Source organism: Triticum urartu, chromosome 4 (assembly GCF_003073215.2).
Source record: "Triticum urartu cultivar G1812 chromosome 4, Tu2.1, whole genome shotgun sequence".
In the NCBI taxonomy this organism is placed as follows: Eukaryota; Viridiplantae; Streptophyta; class Magnoliopsida; order Poales; family Poaceae; genus Triticum; species Triticum urartu.
Genome location: NC_053025.1, coordinates 115,048,046 through 115,055,782, shown reverse-complemented (window position 1 = coordinate 115,055,782; position 7,737 = coordinate 115,048,046).

The window sequence follows — 7,737 nt, the reverse complement described above, 5'->3', positions numbered from 1 at the left end:
AAGAGACCCTATCGGATGCCCGCAAATGGTCTGGAAGAAATTAAGAAACAGATCAAGGAGTTATTGGAGAAAGAATACATCCGAAGAAGTTCATCACCTTGGGGAGCCCCGGTACTTTTGGTTGAGAAGAAGGATAAATCCCTAAGGATGGTTGTTGATTATCGAGCCTTGAATGAATTGACGATAAAGAACAAGTACCCACTAGCGATGATCAACGATCTATTTGATCAATTGCAAGGAGCTAAAGTGTTCTCAAAGATTGATTTACAATCAGGGTATCATCAGTTGAAGATACGAGAGAAGGACATACCAAAGATGGCGTTCACAACGCGATATGGATTATACGAGTACACAGTCATGTCGTTTGGACTGACTAACGCCCCTGCCTATTTCATGAGCATGATGAACAAGGTGTTCATGGAGTATTTGGACAAGTTTTTTGTGGTGTTTATTGATGATATCATGGTATACTCAAAGAGCAAGGAGGAGCACAAAGAGCATTTGTGTTTAGTTCTCGAGAAGCTCAGGGAACACCAATTATATGCTAAGTTTAGCAAATGCGAGTTTTGGCTGAAGGAAGTCGGATTCCTTGGACATGTTATATCAGGAGAAGGTATAGCAGTAGACCCCCAGCAAGGTTCAGTCAGTCACTGAATGGTTGGCACCCATTTCAGTTAGCGAGATCCGCAGTTTTCTTGGACTCGCAGGATACTACCGGAGATTCATTGAGATTTTTTCCAAGAGCGCAAAACCAATGACTGAACTGTTGAAGAAGGATACCAAGTTTAAATGGATAGAAGATTGTGAAGCAAGTTTCCAGGAGTTGAAGAAACATTTGACTATAGCCCCAGTGCTAGTACTGCCAGATATACATAAGGAGTTCCAAGTGTATTGCGACGCCTCTCGCTTAGGACTTGGATGTGTGCTTATGCAGGACGGAAGAGTTGTTTCGTATGCCTCACAACAACTAAAACCTCATGAGTTGAATTATGCCACACATGATTTGGAGCTAGCAGCCGTAGTGCATGCGTTGAGGACTTGGAGACATTACCTTATTGGAAACCGTTGTGATGTGTACACGGATCACAAGAGTTTGAAGTACATCTTCACCCAGAAGGAGCTGAACCTTAGGCAGAGGAGATGGTTGGAGCCTATAAAGGATTATGACATGAAGCTACACTATCATCCAGGAAAGGCCAATGTCGTAGCAGACGCATTGAGTCGGAAGAGTTATGCTAATATCCTTGAAAGTAAAGGACTGCCGAAGGAATTAGCAAAGGACATCATGGAACTTCGATTAGAGATTGTACCTAGAAGGTTCATTGCCACCATGGAGGTTCAGTCGACATTGCTGGATAAGATTCGGGAAGCCCGGAAAGATGATAAAGAGATTGCCGAGATAAAGGAGAAGATGGGCAAAGGAAAGGCCAAAGGTTTTCGTGAAGATGAGCACGATACCCTATGGTTTGAGGACCGAGTTTAGTTGCCCAACAACCAGGAGATCAGGAAGTTAATACTTCAAGAGGCCCATGACTCACCATACTCGATACACCCCGGAAGCACCAAGATGTATTTGGATTTGAAGGAACGTTTCTGGTGGACTGGTATGAAGAAGGATATTGCCGAGTATGTAGCCGTATGTGATGTATGTCAGAGAGTTAAGGCAGAACATCAGAAGCCAACAGGACTGTTACAGCCTATTTCCGTTCCGCAATCCTCGAAATCCTAAGCAACTCAAGGACCCACGGAGAGAGTTGGGGATTTTTTTCGGTTTTCATATTTGATTTTTATCAGATAATGGAACAAAGATTTTGATTTTAATAATCTTTCTCTCCGGAGAATATTTCATATTAAATCAAATGAGTGGAGATAATATGACTTCTCCAAAATAATTGAAATATTGGAGGAAAAAATATTAAAATCATTTATTGGATTTTATTTGGTTTTATTCAGATTTTATTTGCATTAGAAAAATTGCATGTTTTCAAAATTTTATTTTAGGGCCAAGAAAATGTTCAACTCGTCCTAAATATTTTATTTAGACGGTGAAATTTTGTTTTGGAATTTTTAGATTTTTATTTATTTTTTTAGGATTTTATTTCGGTCGGCGAAGTTTTTTTTTAAAAGGGGTTCCCGCGCCGACTGGGCCTAAGGCCCAGCCGCGCCAGGTCGCCGCCGCCGCCTCTTGCGCGCGCGCGCCGCCGCCACTGCCACTCGGATCGGAGTCCGAGTTGGACTCCGCCTCCACTGCGCCTTGCCCCCTAATCCAAGCCGCACCGCCCCGTCCTATATATACGCCGCCACCCCATCACTGTCTAGCAAGCCTACGATGGGATTAGTCACGCACGGCGGTGAGCATCATGAAATTGGTGATGGAGGATGGTTGATGATGACGATGGCGACGGATTCTCCTCTCCGAAGCCCCGAACGGACTCTAGATCAGCCCTCCCGAGGAAGATTATGGCTTGGCGGCGGCTTTATATCGTAAAACACGATGAATCCTTCTCTCTGATTTTTTTTCTCCTCGAAAGTGAATATATGGAGTTGGGGTTGAGGTCGGTGGAGTCCCAGGGGGCCCACGAGGCAGGGGGCGCCCCAGGGGGGCGCGCCCTGCACCCTCGTGGACAGTGTGTAGGCCCCCGTATGTTGATCCTTTCGCCAATATTTTTCATTAATTGCAAAACGTGTCTCCGTGGATTTTCAAGTCATTCTGAGAACTTTTACTTCTGCACAAAAATAATGATATCTACTACACAACCTTCTTCTTGTAGACGTTGTTGGGCCTCCAATTGCAGAGGTTTGTAGGACAGTAGCAAATTTCCCTCAAGTGGATGACCTAAGGTTTATCAATCCGTAGGAGGCGTAGGATGAAGATGGTCTCTCTCAAGCAACCCTCCAACCAAATAACAAAGAGTCTCTTGTGTCCCCAACACAGCCAATACAATGGTAAATTGTATAGGTGCACTAGTTCGGCGAAGAGATGGTAATACAAGTGGTATATGGATAGTAGATATGGGTATTTGTAATCTGAAAATATGAAAACAGCAAGGTAACTAATGGTAAAAGTGAGCATAAACGGTATTGCAATGATAGGAAACAAGGCCTTGGGGTTCATACTTTCACTAGTGCAAGTTCTCTCAACAATAATAACATAATTGGATCAAATAACTATCCCTCAACATGCAACAAAGAGTCACTCCAAAGTCATTAATAGCGGAGAACAAACGAAGAGATTATGGTAGGGTACGAAACCACCTCAAAGTTATTTTTTCCAATCAATCCGTTGGGCTATTCCTATAGGGGTCACAAACAGCCCTAGAGTTCGTAGTAGAATAACACCTTAAAACAAAAATCAACCAAAACCCAAATGTCACCTAGATACTCCAATGTCACCTCAAGTATCCGTGGGTATGATTATACGATATGCATCACACAATCTCAGATTCATCTATTCAACCAACACAGAGAACTTCAAAGAGTGCCCCAAAGTTTCTACCAGAGAATCAAGATGACAACGTGTGCCAACCCCTATGCATAAGTTCATGGGCGGAACCCGCAAGTTGGTCACCAAAACATACATCAAGTGAATCACGTGATATCCCATTGTCACCACAGACACGCACGGCAAGACATACATCAAGTGTCTCAAATCATTAAAGACTCAATATGATAAGATAACTTCAAAGGGGAAAGTCAATCCATTACAAGAGATTAGAGGGGGAGAAGAAACATAAGATCCAACTATAATAGCAAAGCTCGCGATACATCAAGATCGTGCCAAATCAAGAACACAAGAGACAGAGATCAAACACATAGCTACTGGTACATACCGTCATCCCCGAGGGAGAACTAATCCCTCCTCGTCATGGAGAGCGTCGGGATGATGAAGATGGCCACCGGTGATGGATGCCCCCTCCGGCAGGGTGCGGGAACGGGTCTAGATTGGTTTTTGGTGACTACGGAGGCTTCTGGCGGTGGAAGTCCCGATCTATTTTGTTCCCCGGTCGTTTTAGGGTATATGGAGATATATAGGTGGAAGAGATATGTTAGGGGAGCCACGAGGGGCCCACGAGGGTGGAGGGCACGCTCAGGGGGGTGGGCGCGCCCCCTACCTCGTGCCTCCCTCGTTTCTTTCCCGACGTGCACTCCAAGTCTCCTGTATTGCTTTCCTTCCGAAAATAACTTTTCCGAAGGTTTCATTCCGTTTGGACTCCGTTTGATATTCCTTTTCCGCGAAACACTGAAACAAGGGAAAAAAACAGAAACTGGCACTGGGCTCTGGGTCAATAGGTTAGTCCCAAAAGTAATATAAAAGTGCATAGTAGAGCCCAATAAACATCCAAGATGGATAATATAATCGCATGAATACTTCATAAATTATAGATACGTTGGAGACGTATCAGCATCCCCAAGCTTAATTCCTACTCGTCCTCGAGTAGGTAAATGATAAAAGAAATAATTTATGAAGTGTGAATGCTAGTAGGCGCACAAGTTTGATCAATGATAATTTCAATCACCTTTTCTAGCATCATTATATCATAACAATAGTTCATCTCATAAAGCTTCTCATGATCAAGTAATAAGCTATTCACATGTTAAAGTATAGATCGTAAACTTTCTTGAAAACTAACAAACCATGTTATCAGTCATCAAACAATTACAATTCATCTTATTTTCAGGAAGAGTCTATGTCAGAGCTTTGATTTAGCAAACCCCACATACTCAACTATCATGTAGTCTTTCACAATTGCTAACACTCACGCGATATTTATGGGTTCAAAGTTTTAATCAGACACAGAGAAAGATAGGGGCTTATAGATTCGCCTCCCAACCTTTTACCTCAAGGGTAATGTCAACAATAATAGTTCATGATGCCTTACATCCAATTGGATATATATATATATCATAATCTTTCCAACACAATGTGCTTGCCAAAGGATAAAATGTAAAAAGGAAAGGTGAAGATCACCATGACTCTTGCATAAGGGTAGAAGATAAAAGTAAAGGTAGGCCCTTCGCAGAGGGAAGCAGAGGTTGTCATGCGCTTTTATAGTTGGATGCATAAAATCTTAATGCAAAATAAAGGTCACTTTATTGTCCCCTGTGATAGGGACCTTTATTATGCAGTCCATCGCTTTTATTTCTTCCATATCACAAGATCGTATAAAGCTTATTTTCTCCACACTAAAAGATCATACATATTTAGAGAGAAATTTTTATTGCATGCACCGATGACAACTTACTTGAAGGATCTTACTCAATCCATAGGTAGGTATGGTGGACTCTCATGGCAATACTGGTTTAAGGGATGTTTGGAAGCACAAGTAGTATCTCTACTTGGTGCGAAGAATTTGGCTAGCATGAGGGGGAAAGGCAAGCTCAACATGTTGGATGATCCATGACAATATACTTTATTTCAGATATAAGAAAACATAACCCATTACGTGTCTTCCTTGTACAACATCAACCTTTTAGCATGTCATATTTTAATGAGTGCTCACGACAACAAAAGATGTCCAAGATAGTATATTTATAGGTGAAATCTCTCTTCCTTCAATATTCTTTCATGAATTGTTCAAGTGACCAATACAATGTTTGCTAACCTTCAATAAATTTACCACTTCTACTTCTTATATGTGAAGTCATCAGTCCCCATGGGATAAGAATATGGAAAATATATAATTTCAGATTTATGACATTCGCTCACTCAACTATTTACTCATAGGATATAAGTGAAACACACGAGTAAATGACAAACTACTCCAAAAAGATATGAGTGAAGATCAATGAGTAGTTTAAATAATTATGTAGGTATGTGAAGACTCTATCTCATTTAATAATTTCAGCTCTTGATAATTTATTCAAACATCAAGCAAAGAAAAATAAAATAAAATGACGCTCCAAGCAAAACACATATCATGTGGTGAGTAAAAATATAGCTCCAAGTAAAGTTACCGATGAATGAAGACGAAAGAGGGGATGCCTTCCGGGGCATCCCCAAGGTTAGGCTCTTGGTTGTCCTTGAATATTTCCTTGGGGTGCCTTGGGCATCCCCAAGCTTAGGATCTTGCCACTCCTTATTACATAGTCCATCGAATCTTTACCCAAAACTTGAAAACTTCACAACACAAAACTTAACAGAAAACTCGTAAGCTCCGTTAGCGAAAGAAAACAAAACACCAATTCAAGGTACTGTAATTAACTAATTCTTTATTTATATTTGTGTTAAACCTACTGTATTCCAACTTCTCTATGGTTTATAAACTCTTTTACTAGCCATAGATTCATCAAAATAAGTAAACAACACAATGAAAACAGAATCTGTCAAAAACAGAACAGTCTGTAGTAATCTGTAGGGTGTCGACCACTTATGGAACTCATAAAATTCTCAAATACATTGGTGGACCTGAGGAATTTGTCTAGTAATCATCTGCAAAAACAATCAACTAAATAGCACTCTCCAGTAAAAAGGTTTAGCTAATCTCGTGAGCGCTAAAGTTTCTGTTTTTACAGCAAGATCAAAAAGACTTTCCCCAAGTCTTCCCAAAGGTTCTACTTCGCAGAAACACTAATTAAAACATAAAAACACATCTAAACAGAGGCTATATGAATTATTTATTACTAAACAGGAACAAAAAGCATGGAACAAAAATAAAGTTGGGTTGCCTCCCAACAAGCGCTATCGTTTAACGCCCTAGCTAGGCATGATGATTTCAATGATGCTCACATAAAAGATTAGAATTGAAACATAAAGAGAGCATCATGAAGAATATGACTAGCACATTTAAGTCTAACCCTCTTCCTATGCATAGGGATTTTCTGAGCAAACAACTTATGGGAACAATAATCAACTAGCATAGGAAGGCAAAACAAGCATAACTTCAAAACTTTAAGCACATAGAGAGGAAACTTGATATTATTGCAATTCCTACAAGCATATATTCCTCCCTCATAATAATTTTCAGTAGCATCATGAATGAATTTAACAATATAACCAGCACCTAAGACGTTCTTTTCATGATCTACTAGCATAGAAATTTTATTACTCTCCACATAAGCAAAATTCTTCTCATTCGGAATAGTGGGAGTATCATAAGAGACTTGAATACTATAAATTGTTTCCACATTAGAAGAGTAATTTTCAGAAAAAGGGTAATCATAATCATGACAAGTTTTATAAATATAATCATCACTACTTCTTATAGCAAAAGTTTCATCACAATAATCATCATAAGTAGCAACTTTGTTCTCATCATAATCAATTGAAACCTCTTCCGAAATAGTGGATACATCACTAAATAAAGTCATGACCTCTCCAAATCCACTTTCATAAATATTATAAGATTCAACATCCTCCAAAATAGTGGGATCATTACTTCCTAAAGTTGACACTCTTCCAAACTCACTTTCATCAATATAATCATCATAGGTAGAAGGCATGCTATCATCATAGCAACTTTGCATATCAAAACTTGGGAGGCTAAAAATGTCATCTTCATTAAACGTAGCATCGCCAAGCTTGGGACAAACATTAATTGCAAAAAATATATTCTCAAAAACATCATCTTCATCAAACACAGCATCCCCAAGCTTGGGCCTTTTCATATCATAAGCATAATCGCTCTCATCATTAATAGTATGGATAGCACCAATAGTATAGCAAACATTATTATCATATTCTTCCAAGCAAGTGCCAAAAATATTTTCAAGATCATAAGAAGTATCATTATCTTCCCA